The following is a 20,485-nucleotide window of genomic DNA, read 5'->3' as shown; positions in this document are numbered from 1 at the left end:
GGCAAACATATCTCAACCCGTTCCCCCATTATATTGTCGTATTATATTCCGACAACAGGGGGATTGTTGAGGAACGGTTGAGACGTGTGCATATATATCCATGCATGCCTGCAAACACGTGCGGGCATGTATGGTATATATATGCATACATTAACCACCGCATCATGGGGTGATGCCCATGGTGATCCCCAGGGGCTCATGGTGGCCCCTGTGGGAAATATGTGGTCCCTGGAAGCTGTGCCCCCTTATAATCCCCCTTATATTAGTATATATATGTGCCCCCTTATATATGTCCCCTGTATGTGATGCCCCAGATATATGAGGGTGTGTGTATATATAGATATGTGTGTATGTGTTTGCACACGTGTCTATGTATATACACTTATGTCAGCATGACAGTATGTATGTGGGCTTATTGCTGCCCATTCATACCCCCGGTTCAAGCATCTGTGGATATATATATGCATATATGCAATTCCAACTGTTATCAACAGAGTTGTTATAGCCTGTAGGATAACAGCTGATTAGCATCTAGTCCCCTTTTGTTCAGGCCCAAAGCAATCAGACGCTTTGGCACCGTTTGTGAGGGGACCTTCTAACCAGAGACATCAAGAAGCTGAGAACCTGTTTTTCCACACCTCTGCCCATGGCTAAAACTCCATGCCCCTACTCCCAGCATTTTTGGGACTAGGGGGGGGGGAGGACTCTGGGGATTGTAGGCAGGCATACGTCACAGTGACACTATGATGTCACATGCCTGAGGAAGGAGGAGGGGGTTGCTTTTGGGCTATAAAACCCCGAACCGGCCAGAGGTGCGGTCTCTTGAAACCAGACTAGATTCAGAGATGCAGGGGAGAGAGCAGCTTCATGATGACCACCTGGATAAGGCCTAAGTATACCTGTGTAGCCCCTACCTACCCCTCACATATCACCCCTGGTCCTGTAACCCCTTACCCTTGCCATGTTACTGGACACCCTGATCCCCCCCAAACCCTTGCTCCACCGTGTAACCCTTTCCCTACCCTGATTAACCCCTGGTGGTAACCCCTGCTCTAACCCTGCCACACACCCCCCCCCCCCCCCCACTGTACACTTGCAGGGTATTCACCCTTGCATTGCTGTACAGTTCTGATATTATCCCCATTGTTAACCCTTTGTGTTTGTGGTCGGTTTACACCCCTGTGAGACCACCATTAACCCTCGTCGTACCCTGTAGGGACAGTGAATAGTCAGGTGGGGTGGGTTACTGATATTTGTGTGTATGATGTATTATTGTAATGTATAGATAGTATGTGGGGTGGAATTTGGGATTGTGTAGTGTAGTTAGGCTTGTATTGTGTTTATTGTAGTACTGTTTCTGTACTGCGGTGTGTACGTCTATATGTATATATATTCATATCCATTGATCCATGAATATATATATAGATATAACGTATTGCTAGACTGATATAATTGTATTGTGTAATAAATATTCCTTATTGTTCATAATGCAGTGTATGGTGTTTTTAGTAGTCGCCGCCGTAGTATAGTGATAGTAAGGCGCTTGCAGCTAGCGTAGTGATTAGTGTAAAGCATAGCGAAGGTATTGTTATTATATAAAGGCTTAAATGGGCGGAGTTATCACTAGATGGCTCCTCCCATTTATGAATATTAATTATCGATATTTGCATAAATATTGGTGATTAATATTCTCCCTTTACATAAGGTGACAAAATTTTTTATTTTTAGCACAGTTTTTATTTTTTATGATGTTCATCTGAGAGGTTAGGTCATGTGATATGTTTATAGAGCCGGTCGATACGAACACTGTGATACCAAATATGTATACTTTTTTTATTTATGTAAGTTTTACACTATAACAGCTTTTTTCAAACAAAAAAAATGATGTTTTAGTGTCTCCATATTCTGAGCCATAGTTTTTTTATTTTTTGGACCATTGTCTCAGGTAGGGGCTCATTTTTTGCGGGATGAGGTGACGGTTAGATTGGTACTATTTTGGTGGGCAAACGCCTTTTTGATCGCTTGCTGTTGTACTTTTTGCGATGTAAGGTGACAAAAAAATTGTTTATTTAGCACAGTTTTTATTTTTTATTTCTTACGGTGTTCATTGCACGGTGTTTTACGGCGTTCATTGGGGTTAGGTCATGTGATATGTTTATAGAGCCGGTCGATGCGGACACGGCGATACCCAATATGTATACATTTTTTTCCCCCCTAATTTTTACCAATTTTTTTTTACTTTATTTGGGGAAAAGAAAGTTTTTGTTTATTTTTACTTGAAACTTAAATTTTTTGGGGGGGGGAACTTTTTTTTTTCAACTTTTTTTTTTTCACTTTATTTTTTGTCCCACTTTGGGACTTGAACTTTGGGGGATATATTCCTTTACAATGCATTCCAATACTTCTGTATTGGAATGCATTGGCTGTATGAGTAATACTGTGTGTATTACTCATACAGCTTCCTGCCTGTGAGATCCAGGGGGCTGGATCTCACAGGCTCGTCACCGGAAGGCAGCGCGATGCCTTCCTTAGACATCGCGCTGCCTTCCATGCCATCGGGACCCCCCACAGCCTCATGGGGACCCGATGGCACCACCGACACCCGCCGCAACCACAGGTAAAAGCCGCAAACCGCAGGTCTGAATTGACCTGCGGTTTGCGGCTATCGCCGATACGGGGGGGTCACATGCCCCCCCCTGGCGTTGTGACAGGATGCCGGCTGAATGATTTCAGCCAGCATCCTGTTCGGATTAACCCCCGCGGCGCCGCAATCGCGATTTAAACTTAGGGCGTACCGGTACGTCCTGAGTCCTTAAGGATTCAGGAAAAAGGGCGTTCCGGTACACCCTAAGTCCTTAAGGGGTTAATAGAATTTACTTGGCTGTAAAAATGAAAATGTTCATTTCTTACAATAAAATGTTGCTTAAGATCCCCATTTTTTTCATTTCCCACAAGGGGTAACAGTAGGAAAAGCACCACAAATTTTGTTAAGCATTTTCTCCTGAACACGTCAACACTCCATCCATAGTTGTAAATTGCTGTTTGCGCACACAACAGGGATCAGAAAAGAAAGAGTGCCATATAGTTTTTGGAGGGCAGATTTTGGTCGAATGGTTTACGGGCACCATGTTGCTATTGATCAGCTATTTTCTGACAACCATACATTTTATGTTTTTCTCAACGGAGCTTTATCATTGGTTTGATTTTGGGGTACATACAACTTTTCAATTGCTTTTGATTTAGCAACTCTGCTATTGCTTTTTGAGTTTTTGTTATTGCGGCAAACACCATGCAGGAAAAATTATGTTATCTTTATTCTGCTGGTCAGTACAAATACAGAGATACCAATTGTATAGATTTTTTATTTATTTTTTTACATTTTACACAAAGCATTTTTGAAAAAAAATAAAATCCCCCAAAAATTCCTGTTTTAGTGTCGCCATTTTCTGAGAGCCATTTTTTTTTTTCCCGCTGATCTTCTTGTGTGGGGGGGTCATTTTTTGTGGCTTGAGTTGACGTTTTCATTGATACCATTTTGGGGTATATAGTACTTTTTAATTACTCGCTATTACGTTTTTTTAAAGGCAAGGTGAAAAAATGGCTGGTTTGAATTTTTTTTTTCCATCATTCACCTGAAGGCGTAGACCATTAGATATTTTTTATAAAGCAGGTAATTACGGACGCGGCAATATCTAATATGTCTATTTTTTATTTTTGTTTGCAATTTTTTTTTTACTGTTTTTGTATTGCCATTTTTTATTTATTTTTTCTGTCAATTGTCTTGTGTAGGGGCTAATTTTTTGCAAGATGAGGTGACTTTTTCAATAGTACTGCTCACTACTACACTTTTTGTAAGGTAAAGGGACCAAAAATAATAATTCTATTTTGGCAACGTTTTTATATATATATTTTTTTACAGCATTAGTTTGATGTGGAAAATCGTGATATATTTTATATAGCTGGGCATCATGGAAGCCGCGATCACTAATATGTCTTTTATTTTTTATTGTAATTAGAATACTTTTTTTTTTTTTATCCCATTGTGGAACATTAACTTTTAGTGGTCCGATCCCCTCTGCAATGAATTACAATACATAATGAGGTGACCCAATGGGGTCGGAGAAGGAGCCTTCCCCCCCTCCCCATAAACTCTGTGCTGCAGTCAGCATTGACTGCGGCATACAAAGGGTTAATGCTGATACTGGCGTATTCATTCCTATAAATACGGCGGCCATCTTAGAGTCAGACATTTTCAAGCATTCTGAGTGCAAGGACAGACGTGAGAAGGGACAGCAATTGGAAAAACCTCATTGTGAAAAAAAAATAATGAAAAGAAACGATTTATAAGTGCAGGAAAAGGATAGGGAGGAATCATGTCACAGCATCTTAGTGCAAGTGCTATGTTGAAAAGCCTTTAGTGGCTTATATATTTTCAAACAAGAAAAATATATTCTCAGTTCACTTCTGCAGTTATGTGTGTTGATTTGCAACCAAGTATTAAAAAGTGAAAGTTTGATTTATGATTATGTCCCATTACTTTTGGTCCCTTACAGGGTTCCAGACAAAAAAATATATATATATCAAGGAGCCATTGGCTCCTAACATGAAAAATTTTGTCGCCAAATTTAAAATACATATAATTACAGTATAATAAAAAATAAAAAAAAACACGCCTTACCTAGGGTTGTCACAATACCAAAATTTTGACTCAATTTCGATACCATAAAAAAGTATTGCGATACTCGGTACCATGTGAAAAAAATAAAAACACCAAAAAAGCCGAGGGCATTCCAGATTTTATGGAACGTCTAGACCATAATAAAACAGTCCTAACCTAATTTTTGTCGGGACAAGGTGACCAAAAAAATGGCAAATTGCAAGTTTTTTTTTTTTTTTCCCTGTTACGGCGTTCACCGCATAGGAGATATTTTTTAATATTTTAATAGTTCGCACTTTTTCGGGTGTGGAGATATAAAATATATAAACAATAAAAAAAATACATATGTAAAATTGGGCAAGGGGGTGATTTCAACTTAATATTTAGGCGTTTTTATTTTTTAAAGGGATTCTGTCACCTTGTTTTAGCTTCTAGAGATGCGGACATGCACGGCTAGATCGCCGCTAGCATGTCCACAATATACCTGTCCCATAAAGCTGTGTGGTTTTATTGTGTTTAAAAAATGATTTTATAGATATGTCAATGACCCTGGTAAGGAGCCCAAGGGGCTGTACTAACCTTCTTGGAGCCCAGCCACGCCCCCCTGTAAAGGAGCCCAGCACCGTCTGCGTCCTCCAAATCTCCTCCTGGCTCACAGTTAGATTGCAGCGAGCTCGCGCATGCGCAGTGCCGGTATAGTGTTCCTTCCCTGTGCTGGCATCAGCCTTAGGGAAGGAACTGCGCATCTCGCGAGTACAGCGATCTAACTGTGAGCTAGGAGGAGATTCGGAGGACGCAGGCGGTGCTGGGCTCCAAGAAGGTTAGTACAACCCCTTGGGCTCCTTACCAGGGTCATTTACATATCTATAAAATCATTTTTTAAACACAATAAAAAGGACACAGCTTTATGGGACAGGTATATTGTGGACATGCTAGCGGCAATCTAGCCGTGCATGTCCGCAACTCTAGAAGCTAAAACGAGGTGACAGAATCCCTTAAACTTTTTTTTTTACTTTTTATTTAATAACTATTTCCCCCCCTTAGGGGCCAGAACCTGGGATCTTTCATCCCTTGTCCTATTCACCCTGATAGAGCTCTATTAGGGTGAATAGGACTTCACACTCTCCCTGCTGCTCTGTGCACACAGCAGCAGGGAGCAGACTATGTGTCCTGGCTGCCATGGTAACCGATCGGAGCCCCAGGCTTACACTGCTGGGGCTGCAATCGGATCTGCCACTGCCACCAATGATAATAATACTTGGGGGGGGCGCACTACGCCACCAATGATTCTACTTTATAATACTAGGGTTGGGGGGGGGTTCGGTGCACCGTGCCAACAATGAATATAATTTATGCTCAATACAAATGCAGGCTGCGGGTGCCGACCATATCCCATACCCAGCCTCTATGAATGCGCGCTGCGATCCGCCGCTATTAACCCCTTAGGTGCGGCACCTAAGGGGTTAATAGCGGCAGATCGCAGAGCGCAGTCATAGAGGCTGGGTGCCGGGTATGGGATATGGCCGGCACCCGCAGCGCAGCCTGCGTTTGTATTAAGCATAAACTATATTTATTGGTGGTGCAGTGGCCACAGCCCCTTCCCTCCTCTGCTATCAGCCCATTGGTGGCAGCGGCACAGGGGGGAGGGACTGCCTCCTTCTCCCCTGCGCTGTTGAGAAGAACATGGCAAGCGCTGACAGCAGCAGTGCAAAGTCTTGTCGCCATTTAGCAATTCTAAGTCGCATTGGCGACCATTTTGGTCGCCATCTGGAGCCCTGCCTTAACAAGTGGGAGGCACATATGCAAACTGTTGTAAGTCCTACACCGTTCACCTGATTTGGATGTAAATACCCTCAAATTAAAGCTGACAGTCTGCAGTTAAGGGTCCATTCACACGTCCGCAATTCCGTTCCGCATTCTGCGGAACGGAATTGCGGACCCATTCATTTCTATGGGGCAGCACGATGTGCTGCCCGAATCCGCAATTCCGTTCCCAAAATAAAAATAGAACATGTCTATTTCAAATCCATTGAGGTGGTGTATAGAGCCAAAATGTTAGAATTGTGTCGATGTCCCAATATTTCTGGACCTGACTATTTCTGCTGAAAGCTTTTACTGGCCTATTTCAGTACAAAAAGAAAAATATATTGTCAGTTCACGTCGGCGGTTAAATGTGTTGAAAGCATAGCTGGGAGTCAGCAGGGTGGCAGCAGTGGGAGGTCAGGAGCCGAATGTGCCCGGGGTAGACCACCTGCTTCGCAGCAGCCTACCTGCCCGGGAAGTAGTGGTGCAGGGGTTCACGGGAGTAGCGGCGGTAGCAGTCAGTCAGTACGGCAGTTATATGTGTTATTTTGTATTTCAGTACAAATAGAAAAATATATTCTCAGTTCACTTCGGCGGTTATTTGTGTTGAAAGCGTTTAGTGGCCTATTTAAGAACAAAAAGAAAAATATATTCTCAGTTCCCGTCGGCGGCGGTTATATGCCTTGAAAGCGTTTAGTGGCCTATTTCAGTAGAAAAAGAAAAATATATTCTCAGTTCACGTCGGCAGTTATATGTGTTGAAAGCATGGCTGGAAGTCAGCAGTGGGAGGTCAGGAGCCAAACGTGCCTAGGGGTAGAGCACCTGCTTTGCAACAGCCTACCTGCCCGAGAAGTAGTGGTGCAGGAGTTCACGGAAGTAGCGGCGGTAGCAGTCAGTCAGTGTGGACTGTTGGGGGGGATAAAAAAAAAAAAAATAACCTACTCGGCGGTGTGGCAGCTTTTTGTTAAGCCGCCAGAGGAGGTTAACATGGCCATATGTAGAATATGTCGACAGTAGGTGAAGCGTGGCCAGGGTGCCAATGTTGGTACCACAGTCCTGCGTCAACAAATGCAGCGTCACCATATGTGGTATCCTGATGCTGCTCCTACTGCCATCTCCACACTATGTCACCTTGCCACTCTGTGGCCTCATCCTGATGCTGCCGCCACCTCCACACTCTGTCATTGGCACATTCTGGTCTCCTCATGCTGCTGCCAAGTCCAGACTCTGTCCTTGTGCCACTCAGTGCCTTCCTCATACTGCTGCCAACTCCACAATCTCTCGTCGTTCTGCTACTCTGGCCTCCTCATGCTGCTGCCACTTCCACAATCTCTCGTTGCCGTGCTACTCTGTGGCCTCCTGATGCTGCCGCCACCTCCACAATCCATCGTCGTGCCACTCTGTGGCCTCCTGATGCAGCTGCTACTGGTCATCATTTTCTCATTTAGATGGTGGTATCAGTACCCCTGAATGGAAAATTTTCCTAGATGCATCCAGAATGAGGAACCACACTCAAGGGTAAAGATGCAGTTAGGTCTCCTGAGGATCCAGTGACCCCAGAATATAAAACTTTAAGCTACGTTTCGGGCTTGGACGCCCTTTATAAGTCTGCTTGTAGTGGTCTCTAGGGAGCAGAGTTCTTCAAACCCAGAACATCGCTTACGTTTTTGTATTCTGGTGCCACTTTATCCTCAAGATCCTAATTGCATCTTTACCCTTTGATTGCTGGTTCTTATAGTGGATATATCTAACACTGGTGATCCCTCGAGTAGTGCCTCACTATTCATATACGACCATCGGGTATACAACTTCTAGCGATTAGGGTACGTAGACATAGTGATTTTGGCCACCAAAGCTGTCGCGCAACCAAAGATCGCCGGGTAGCGTCACTGCCTTTGCTGCGGCACACGATTTGCAAAAAATTCTAAAGTGCCGAATTTTTTTTGTGACGTGTCAGTCGCAACAAATGTTTTAATCCTGCTCCAACTCCATTCATTTCTATGGCAGCTCCACCACTCTGCGAGCTTTGTTTAAGCAATAGCTATTGCAGCCAAAAATTGCACAGTAGCCGCACCCTTATAGCTAGAAGTCATACACCCTGTGGCTGTATATGAATGGTGGGGCACTACTCGAGGGTCCACTGCAACCCTATTCATTTCTGTGGAAAACCCGGTACTCTGCGATCCTTGGTCACGTGACTGCCACGTAGACGTACCTTTACTGGAAAACCTGCCTAGCAGTGTGGGAAACGGAGATGTAAGAACATCTATGAACTGTGCAGGTTGCGCTTTGTTGCTGTAGAAGTTCTGTCTGACAATCCTACATGTTGACTATATTGGAGAATGCAGACTGTGCCGCCAGGATCTGCCCTCGTCCTCCAGGATGTGTGTAGCGTTCTTGGATCTGAACGTTATGTTGATTCCATGTTCTGTTTGACCTTCATTTCGTTCTGGGTGATGTGACTGGTGTTTGACGGGGGCTCCTCGGCGTGTCCTGTGCTCCTCTCTAGGAACGCCATCTTTTCTGCTGATGGTTTGATTAGATGTATTTCCTTATGTAGAAAAGTTTTCCAGGACAAGCACCTGCGCAGTATGCCATGGGGTGTCAGCCTCTCATCGCTGTTATTTTATTTCTACTTAGTCAGTTAAATACATGGATCTAGCAAGTGTAGAGTGAAGTTAGTGGGTAAGCTTCATGTGAGACACAGGAAAGGAACCCAAGCCGCGCCCACCCTCTATGACGGGTAGTGTGAGGGGCAGATCTTCACCCAGCAGACGTCTGCAGCGTGTGTCTGAAAGCCCTTTCTTCTTAAAGAGGCAGAACAGCGGAGGGTCTAGGCGCAAATGGCGACAAGACTACAAAGTCTTGTTGCCATTTTGCAATTCTAAGTCACATTGGCGACCATTTTGGTCGCCATCTAGAGCCCTTGCCTGGCTGACCTGATTTATTTGACCTTCATTCTTATCTGTCAGAAGGAAGGAAAAATGAGACGCACAACGGATCCTGTCTGTGTAGCAGCTGTAAGGCCTGTTTGGTCCCATCAGAATTGGCTTATGATTTGGTACCCAAAAGCAGGAGTGGGTACAAAACACAGAAGACATGTAAATATTCCATTCACGTGTCATCTCTGTTTTGGATCCACTCCTGTTTTTTTTTGGCATTAGCAATACTGAGGGATTACTGACCAAATGCTGACCGAGTGAGGGCAAATGCTCCATAGACAGGATCCGTTTTTTGTGGGTTCTTGTTCTGACAGATCAGAGGAAGGGCAAAATAATCAGTGACGTCAACACAAACTTACTGCTGACACCATCTCTACTCTGTCGGGGGGGGGGGGGCTCTACTTGCATAAGCATTTAATAGAACAGGGTCTGTAGACATCTATGTGGAATCAGCTGACGGTGTAAAAGGAGTGCGCTTCTTCTTGACACCAACATCGAATTGTAAGGGTCCATTCACACATCAGCAATTTCGTTACGCATTTTGCAGAACGGAATTGCGGACCCATTCATTTACATATGGCATCACGATATGCTGCCTGGAAACGGAATTGCGGACCCGCACTTCCGGGCCCACAATTCCGTTCCCAAAAAAAATAGAACATGTCCTATTCTTGTCTGCAATTCCAAAATTCGCTAATTTCTACTAATTAATGTTTATTTTTAACATGGGGAAAGGAGGGCCGATTTATATATATTTTATATGTAGAAATAAAGCACTCTGGAAGGTGATGCTCAAATCTCAGGCTGCAGGCCCATACATCCAAATAAAAGAGGTAGATCAGCACTCACTCTTGAAGCTAATATTTCCATAAACAAAATACAGGCAGATGTGACGTAAAGTGAAGATTTATCTGCTGATCCACTTCTACGTATTATTTTTATACATATTTAAAAAAAAAGTTTAAACCCCTTCCCGACATATGATGTACTAGTACGTCATGGCGGCAGGTGCGTTCCCGCATTTTGACATACTATTACGTCATGGTGATCGGGCGGACACCGGAGCTGTGCACGCCCACGGCAGTCCCTGATAGCCAGGCCCCTGTTGTACCGCTGTACATGCCGATGCTGGCGGATTAACCCCTTATTTGCCACGATCAGCGCTGACAAGGACATAGAAGGAATTTGAGGCGGGTGAGGGAGCCCATCAAGTCCCTGCGCTGCTGTGGTGGGTACTCGATGGGTGAGAAGGCAGCCAGATGCCATGCAGACTGTTTTAAAAAAAATTAAAAAAGCTATTTTTGTCACCTTACATCACAAAAAGTACAACACCAAGCGATCAAAAAGGTGTACGCTTCCCAAAATGGTACCAATCAAACGTGATCCGACCTAATACAATTGCCCAAAAAAAAAAAAACTATATATATATATATATATATCTATATCACAGAAAATCCGCAGCACTCCTTGAAGTAAAAAAATGTGCAGTTTATTCACACATGTCAGGAAAAGACAACGTTTCGGTTCTCTCACAGAACCTTTCTCAAGTCAAGTGAACATAAAGTGCATACGTGCATATATAAATACATCTTCACATCGTGACCAATTAGTTCATCAACCAATGCAGTCATAGTGCACTCCCCTATCAGGGTAAGCTACAATTCATATAATTAACTCCACATGTTAACATACGCACCGGTTAATCTCGGTGTATATCAGTGATATTCTCAGTAGTGTTTAATCATCATAAGTGTACAAAAAGTGCATATAAAAATAACCAGTGCAATTAAAAACCTAGCTGTAATACCTTGCCGGGAATCTATGAGGAGAAGTACACGGAGAAGGCGTCATTTACTTGTGTGGAGCCGCGCCACTCATTCGCGTCTGCTGCTCCTTAGTGTGCATGTGTCAATCCCTATTTCCTTGTGACGCAGTACATAACCGTTTTACGTCACCCCTGGGCGGAGTCCCAATGTGATCACGCCCGATCGACCGTACCAACGTCTATGACGCACATCAAACATGCGCCAGTGCGTTGCACTAGTCATCCGCGCCCTGTCACTGGTCTACATTCGCCATTTTTAGTTAGGGCAATCATTTGGGCAATGCTATACACCTCTATTTCTCCTAGTAGTTCCTCCTCATACTTACTACCCGGCATAGGCAAACACCTAGATAGCAGTTTGAACAATATGTACATATAGATATGTCATATATTTACCATGAACATATCCCTGTAGCTTCTGTTAAATCCACCATATACAATATACAGAATACATCAGATCACATGCCCTATGTACAGGAAATTAACTAACCATTCCTCCTGTAACCCTAAATTCGACATTTAACCCTTTGGGTTTCAGTGTATCTAGCCGAAAAATCCACCTAAGCTCAGTTTTCTTTAATATATTCAATCTAAAGGTTTAACATGATCTATGATCATAAATCTCAGATCACTTTTCTACAAAATGTTTCGACACGGGCAAATCTCTTCTTTTATTCCTAATGGATTGTCTATGGTTATTCAACCTAGTCTTTAGATCACACGTGGTTTCACCAACGTAGAGCTGTTTGCAAGGGCACCATAATACATATATCACCCATGACGAATCACAGGTGAGATAATGCCTTATATTAAAGATCTCTCCCGTGTCTGGATGTGCAAACACTGATCCCTTCACCATCAGTTTACAGTTTACACATCCCAGACACGGGAAAGAGCCCGTGCGCCTTGTCTTAAGAAACGTCTGTCTAAATTGGCCCTTTTCAGGCACTCTGGAATGTACAACCTTGTCCCTGATATTCCCTGCTCTTTTATATGCCATCATAGGCGGTTTTTTAAAAGCAGCGATATTGGGATGGCCACTGCTTAGTAGTCCCCAGTGTCGCCTCACTATCCTTTCGATGCTTGGGCTCAACTCACTATATGATGATACAAAAGGCAATCTATCGTTCGTCTGTTTTTGTTTAGAAATCAACAACTCCTCCCTGGGGGTTGCTTTTGCTCTATCAGCATGTTTTTTCACTAGCCTTCTAGGATACCCCCTGTCTATGAAGGATTGTTCCATATTATTCATCGCTACATTCATATTCTCATCTTTATCAACTATTCTCCGTACTCTGAGCATTTGACTGAACGGCAGTGAATCCACCATCCTTCTTGGGTGCCCACTCGTAAAATGCAATAATGTATTCTTATCTGTGGATTTGAGGTTCAAATCCATATGTACCTGGTCATCCTCGATGTATACTTGGGTGTCCAAGTACTGCACCCGGTCAACCGATGCCGTTAACGTAAATTGGATCTCCCGGTCAAGAGAGTTCAAAAATACGTGAAAGTCCATCAGTTGCTCCATGGTGCCAGCCCAAATGAGGAAGATATCGTCTATGTACCTCCACCACGTCAAAACATGGTTGAAGTGGGGAGATACATAGACAAGTCGTTCCTCAAATGACCGCACAAAAATATTTGCATAAGTGGGCGTGGCATTGGACCCCATTGCCGCGCCCATCGTCTGCAAGTAGAACTGTCCCTGGAACACAAAATAGTTGTTCCTCAAAGACAGCTCCAAAAGTGTCAATATAAACTGACGTGCTGGAGTGGAGTAATCCGAATGTCGCAACATCTCCGCTACAGCCGCCAGACCCTTGCCATGGTTAATCGAGGTATACAGTGACACTATGTCAAAAGAAGCCAAAATCGCCCCCTTTGGGACCCGCATTCCTTTAATTTTGGTGATGAAGTCTCCGGTGTCCCTAATGTATGTATAAAATTCTGAGAGAGTATGCTATGGGTGCTAAATCATACATTAGGGACACCGGAGTACGGAGAATAGTTGATAAAGATGAGAATATGAATGTAGCGATGAATAATATGGAACAATCCTTCATAGACAGGGGGTATCCTAGAAGGCTAGTGAAAAAACATGCTGATAGAGCAAAAGCAACCCCCAGGGAGGAGTTGTTGAATTCTAAACAAAAACAGACGAACGATAGATTGCCTTTTGTATCATCATATAGTGAGTTGAGCCCAAGCATCGAAAGGATAGTGAGGCGACACTGGGGACTACTAAGCAGTGGCCATCCCAATATCGCTGCTTTTAAAAAACCGCCTATGATGGCATATAAAAGAGCAGGGAATATCAGGGACAAGGTTGTACATTCCAGAGTGCCTGAAAAGGGCCAATTGAGACAGACGTTTCTTAAGACAAGGCGCACGGGCTCTTTCCCGTGTCTGGGATGTGTAAACTGTAAACTTGGTACGGTCGATCAGGCGTGATCACGTTGGGTCTCCGCCCAGGGGTGACGTAAAACGGTTATGTACTGCGTCACAAGGAAATAGGGATTGACACATGCACACTAAGGAGCAGCAGACGCGGATGAGTGGCGCGGCTCCACACAAGTAAATGACGCCTTCTCCGTGTACTATTACAGCTAGGTTTTTAATTGCACTGGTTATTTTTATATGCACTTTTTGTACACTTATGATGATTAAACACTACTGAGAATATCACTGACATACACAGAGATTAACCGGTGCGTATGTTAACATGTGGAGTTAATTATATGAATTGTAGCTTACCCCAATAGGGGAGTGCACTATGACTGCATTGGTTGATGAACTAATTGGTCACGATGTGAAGATGTATTTAAACATGCACGTATGCACTTTATGTTCACTTGACTTGAGAAAGGTTCTGTGAGAGAACCGAAACGTTGTCTTTTCCTGACATGTGTGAATAAACTGCACATTTTTTTACTTCAAGGAGTGCTGCGGATTTTCTGTGTTGTTTATCCTGTCCTGTATCGGGGGACCACCGCGGGCACCTGCACAGCTGTAGCTGTTCATTAAGGAGTGCTGCCTGACCCTTTCTATGGATAGAGATATATATATATATAGCTCTCAGAACATGGAGACACTAAAACATTTTTTTCGTTTCAAAAATGCAATTATTAAAGTGTTAAAGTGAAATAAAAAATAAATTTAAAAAAAGTATACAACCGTCCGTAACAACCAGCTCTATAAAAATATCACATGAATTAACCCCTCAGGTGAACACAGTAAAAAAAAAAAGAAGGGTAATAATGAATGATCAAAAAAAAAAAAGAATATGTACCCAAAAATGGTACTAATAAAAACGTCAACTCTTCCTGCAAAAAAATTAGCCCTTGCACAAGACGATCGGCAGAAAAAAAATATAAAAATATGGCGTTCAGAAAATGGAGACAAACATTTTCTTCAAAAATGCTTTATTATGTAAAACTGAAACAAACAAGTAGACATATTTGATATCACCGCATCCGTAACAACCTGTTCTATAAAAAATAGCGCATGATCTAACCTGTCAGATGAACACTGTCAAAAAATAAAAACAGTGCCAGTTTTTTCGGGTATCGAACTTTCAATACCCAGTTGATACTTTTGTCCCGGAATCGTTACGATACCGGGATTTGCCTTTTATCGATACTAGGCTGTGCTACTACACAGCCCAGTATCAGAGAACATGGATCGCTCTCAGCGCGGCCATGTTCCCTCAGCAGCACGGGAAGAAGGAAGCAGTCTCTCCCTCCCCCTGTGCTGCTGCTGCCATCAATGACAGCGCAGAGGGGAGGCGGAGGGGAGGGGCTGTGGCCACTGCGCCACCAATGATAATTAACGTTTAATATACAACTACAGCTGGCGGCAGAAACACATTGCCGGCATCCGACCTCCGACAGGGTGCTGCGATCCACAGCAATTAACCCCTCAGGTGCCGCAACTGAGTGGTTAACTCCCGCTGATCGCAGCACCCTGTTAGAGGTCGGATGCCGGCAATGTGTTTCTTCCGCCGGCTGTATTTGTATATTAAAAGTTAATTACCATTGGTGGTGCAGTGGCCACAGCCCCTCCCCTCCTCCGCCCCTCTGCGCTCCCATTGGTGGCAGCGGCAGCAGCACCTGGCTGGTTAGGGGATAAAATGTGGATTTGTTTTTCAAATTGGATGGAATTGGGGTGGGGGTGGTAGCCTGGAGTTCTGTATTTGCATCTTTGTTTGTATCATTATCAAGCATCGTGGGGATACAAACAAAGATGCAAATACAGAACTGCAGGCTACCACCCCCACCCCAATTCCATCCAATTTGAAAAACAAATCCACATTTTATCCCCTAACCAGCCGGGGCCCCCATCTGGAGAGCTTCTATAACATGGTGTTAGACGACCTGAAAACCATGTCTACTCTCTCTTCGAAGGCACCACGAGCTACCACCTCTAACAATCTCAGCTCCATTGAGATGAGCCCTCAATCTCAAACGTAATCAGAATATAGTTATTAAGAACGCGGACAAGGGCGGGGGGATAGTTATTATGGACCAACAGAATTCTGTCTGATCATGAATATTAAAAAAATCCCTCACCAATCTGATCATAAGATGGGCGTTATCGATAAGAAGGAAATAAATTTCCTAGTGACACCTCATCCATCTATGCCCCGTTTTCATTTCCTACCCAAAATTCACAAATCCCTTGCCCAACCCCCAGGAAGACCCATCATTTCCAGGATTGGATCCCTCACATCCAATCTATCTGCCTATGTCGACTATTTCTTCAGAAATATGTCATACAATTACCCTCTTATCTAAGAGACACCACCCACCTTCTAAATATCTTAAAACCGTTCAATTGGAAGTACGGCTTCATGTGGGTCACCCTTGACGTGTCTGCTCTTTACAGCAACATTAGACACGAAGTGAACCACTTCTTAGAAACTGACCCCTCTATGCCCTCGACCCAAAAAGACTTCATCATCCAAGCAATCGAATTTCTCCTTTAATGACACCATCTACATCCATGAGAAAGGTACCGCTATGGGCACTAAATTCGCTCCGTCATAGGCGAACCTCTTCATGGGTCTGTTTGAAGAGAAATTTGGCCTTATTTCCCATCCAAATATTCGTCGTTACCACAGATACATCGATGCATCATTTTCATCTGGGATAGGGAGGCTGAACAACTATTGAATCTTATAGAAACATTAAACACCAATGACTGGGGACTGACGTTCACTTTAGAATACAGTCCATCTGACGCAATCTTCCTTGACACCCACCTGACTGCAACACAGGATAAGATCACAAAAACTAATTTCAAAAAAGTAGACGCCAACAGCTACCTAGATTTTAAAAGCTGTCACCATCGAAAATGGCTTAAAAATATTCCCTATAGTCAAATGAAAAGGGTCAGGAGGAACTGCACCGAAGACCTCACTTGTAAACAGCAACTTTAAACACTTACTGACCGTTTCTGGGAAAAAGGATATCCAAAAAAACTTAAAGGATTCCCTTTAAAAAACATTATGTTTAAGTCAAGATGAAGCCCTCAAATCAAACAGAGACTAAAAATAACACTAATACCCAACAACAACAGAACACTAGAGCAACCCACAGGACTAGTTTGATCACTAGATACAACTCCAGACACACTGATATCCGAAAAATATTGACGAAATATTGGGGGGGTCCTACTAAAAGACCCAATACTAAAGAAAGATCTACCGCCCCTCCCTATGATCACCTATAGACGTGCGCAAACACTCAAGAACATTATTGCACCTTCCTGCCCAAAATTATTGCCAACTGTAAAATAGGTCCGAACCCTGCCAATTAAAAAGGCTAATCCCGCGAAGATAGGTGCATGTGCTGTCATACCATAACACATAATACCAAGGAAGTTGCCAGAAGTACGTACCTCATCAAAAGAAAAATTTCTATTGAAACAAGAGATGAACTGTGGGTCCAGCAATATCGTCTATCTTCTCCAATGCCCATGTAACTTACAGTATGTAGGGAGGACCAGCCAGACACTGCGCGAGAGAATGAATGAGCACCGCTCGAAAATCAGACGTAAAATCGCAACACACAGTGTCTCACGGCACTTCTCCGTCTGTCATGACGGTGACCCTTCTGCCCTGAAAATGACCCCCCTCGAGTGGATCCCCAATTCCTACCAAACACTCTGCAGAAAAGAGATGTATTGGATCTACCAGCTCAATACTCTCTCCGTTTGGACTCAATGAGTCTTTAGAATACATCAGTTATTAGATACACATTTTGGACATCTACATAGAATCATTTAAGAAAGATCCTACTACAGTGACCCCCTACAAGAATAGTCAGGATCACTATAGTCAATCATATCGTATTCTGTCTCATATATCCATTATTATAAGTTTTTTTTCATCCTGCATGATGTCATATATTATAACCATTATCTTCTAACCGACCCCCTGATGAACCAAAAGTGGGGAAACGCGTCGGGGTAAAAAACCGACATCATCTGTATAATAAATTCCCAATGTACAGGGTTGTACAGGGCTAGACAGGGTAGGTATGGGGACAGGGTGATCCCACCATCAGGGCTCATCCCTGGGCAGAGGATTATCTTAGGGCGGGTACAGGGAGAGAACCATCCCCAATACCCTTAGTAATGTGCCCCATCATCTACCCAACTCCCAACCTCCATTAAATGTCACCAACGCCCCGGGAATTTATACATACCTGAACTATCTTATGTATCTACTAGTCTTTTTCACCAATTCACGGTGGTAGTTGGGCAACATCTTGTCCTGTTATTATTTTGGATACCCGGTTATCAGAGGGTGTATATATTTATGCTTTTTAAAGTAAAATTAATAAAAGCAATATTTTAAAAGGGTCCATTTCCAGGTTAAAAATCATTCTATTTTACTCTATTCTACACAGGTGATTGGCGCCGACCTAGTGGCTGGGTTATTTTACTTTATTACTATATACAGCTATCCCTGCTGTGTATTCAGCCACCTCTGGCAGCCTACTACTGATCTGCCTCCCTACCCACTACTGATCTTTCTCTCTCCTCCCCGGTGGCGCCCGGTTGTTGTCTATTGGACCACCTTTGGAGATATTATCCAAGGGTAATCTGAGACGAACACTTTTTTGGGGGTTTATTTCCTCTCCTCCTTCTATATGCTATGTAAAACAGCAGGCATCAGATGGCTCAGGAGTTAAGCAGGCACCATCTATAAAGGGGTTATTAAGGAATTAATAATGATGACCTATCCTTTGGATAGTTTAAGAGTGCCACCTCTTTTAACAGCCGATTGGTGGGGACCTGGATGTCGTACGGATAGGTCATCAATATAAAATTACTAGATAATCCCTTTAAAGACTTGACATCTGCCATAGCTCCCATGCAGATGATCATAAGTTGGGCCATGTCCAATCCAAATTTTATGCGGCTTGGACATGGACCCATTTATTTCTAGGGAGCTCTAAAAATGCGATTGATATCCGTGTGCTGTCGATCTGTATGGGCGTTTCACAAATTGTACAACATATCCTCTTGTCCGTTTTGCAGACAAGAATAGGCATTTACAACAGGCCAGACTTGTCTGACGAAATAAAAAAAAAATAATAATAAAAATAAAAATAATTTACAGCTCTCTGAATGCAGTGATGGAAAAAACCTGCATCTTTAGAGCCTGGGCACAAGCTAAGACGCAGTTCAGTTGGACTCCACTACAACATCTGCATCCAGGTAAAGTGGGTGTCAAGCAGGAATTTTCAGACAGATTTATTCATACATGTAATGAATGTCAGACCAGCACCTATCTCCGGAATAGGACCCACATACAAGGCCGCCCACCACTAAAAGACTTCCAAAAACAGATGAGTGCTGGCTCAGCTATTTCCAGCAGTCCCATAGGGGTGAATGGAGCCGGGATGAGCGAACTTATGTTTTCAAGTTTGGTGTATAAGGTTCAGGTTATCGAAGAATTCCGTTACCACGGACCATGGTCGCAGAATCCATAACGCAATTCTTAGATAACCCGAATCTTGTACGCCGAACTTGAAAACAGAAGTTCACGCAACACTAGTTACTGCTGATATGTGGTGTTCACTAATTTACAGGGGTACCCATTCTGTAGATAGGGAGGGGGGTCCCAGAGGTGGGACGCAACTAACCGCCATTAGCAGCATATACTAATGATGACATGCAATCAATTTCCCAGAGGGGTCAAACACTTCCATTAAAGAAATATATATATATTAGTAAATTTAGCTAAAATATCAGGGGCATGTCGCCCTTACTACTCTTTTAGATAGTTTTGTGATTGGTGTAGGTTCCACAGGTCAGCCCTCCAACGATTAGGTGCTTATTCCCATCCGGGTCCGCAAATTATAGGACATGCAGGCCCACGGTCAGTGTGGAAATCCATGCATCCCTCACAGAATCAGTACCAATAGGGATTTTGGAGGTGAAAGACTCCCTTTAATAACTTGGCACAAGGGCACAGACCCGCCTGAAGCCTGTACAGACCGCGGCTGAGCTTTCCACTCCGCTGTAGAAAGCTTCCCAGGGGATCCCAAGTTTGTAGAACGGCTCACTGTCACAGCCCGCTCTTCCGCCCACATCAGTTCCAACATACACGCTCCTTCCTTACCTAATAACGGAAAGACACCGAGCCGTGACAGTCACAGAAGCAGATGGCTGTCCATGCTACAACACACGTGCACTGGAGGAGGAGTCACGCGGTGGAGTCTAACCTCCATGCGCCGCAAGGACTTTCTGGAGTCACGTGGTGCGGAAGCAGAAGATGGATTCTGGAGCAGGTTTGCGTGTAGAATGGATTTGCTCTTGGTAGGTCCTCTCCAGTTGACTAGTGACGAAGATGCTAGAGACCAGAATGGAGTTGTTAGAATTACCTCCCAAGTGTCCCTCTTTTTGACTTAAGTCCCGCTTTGATTCTTAAATGTCACTCTTTTGGACCTGGGGAATTAATTCTTAAATGTGTAATAATAAATTAACTAAATTACTCCTTACTAAACTATCTGTCTGGTTTCTACCTGTATATTACAGCATAACGTCATTATTTGGTGCAATTTGGACCTTAACCCCTTAAGGACTCAGCCCTATTTCACCTTAAGCACTTGGCCATTTTTTTGCTAATCTGACCAGTGTCACTTTAAAGGGGTTGTCCGGGTTCAGAGCTGAACCCGGACATCCCTCCATTTTCCCCCCGGCAGCCCCCCTGACATGAGCATCGGAGCAGTTCATGCTCCGATG

The 20,485-nt window shown here is 43.5% G+C and overlaps 1 protein-coding gene across 1 annotated transcript in view; it reads right to left on the bottom strand.

The window, feature by feature from the left end:
• URB2 (URB2 ribosome biogenesis homolog) overlaps positions 1-19,976 on the bottom strand; it is a 154,184-nt gene extending 134,208 nt beyond the window's left edge. The window contains exon 1 of the mRNA XM_040429416.1: positions 19,863-19,976. The gene's annotated coding sequence lies outside the window, so the exon portion shown is untranslated. The remainder of the gene's footprint in view (positions 1-19,862) is intronic.
• Between the last annotated feature and the right edge of the window lie 509 nt (positions 19,977-20,485).

This window comes from Bufo bufo, chromosome 4 (genome assembly GCF_905171765.1).
Source record: "Bufo bufo chromosome 4, aBufBuf1.1, whole genome shotgun sequence".
Lineage (NCBI taxonomy): Eukaryota > Metazoa > Chordata > Amphibia > Anura > Bufonidae > Bufo > Bufo bufo.
Note: the sequence above shows the minus strand (reverse complement) of the source record. Positions and strands in the feature narration are given on the sequence as shown.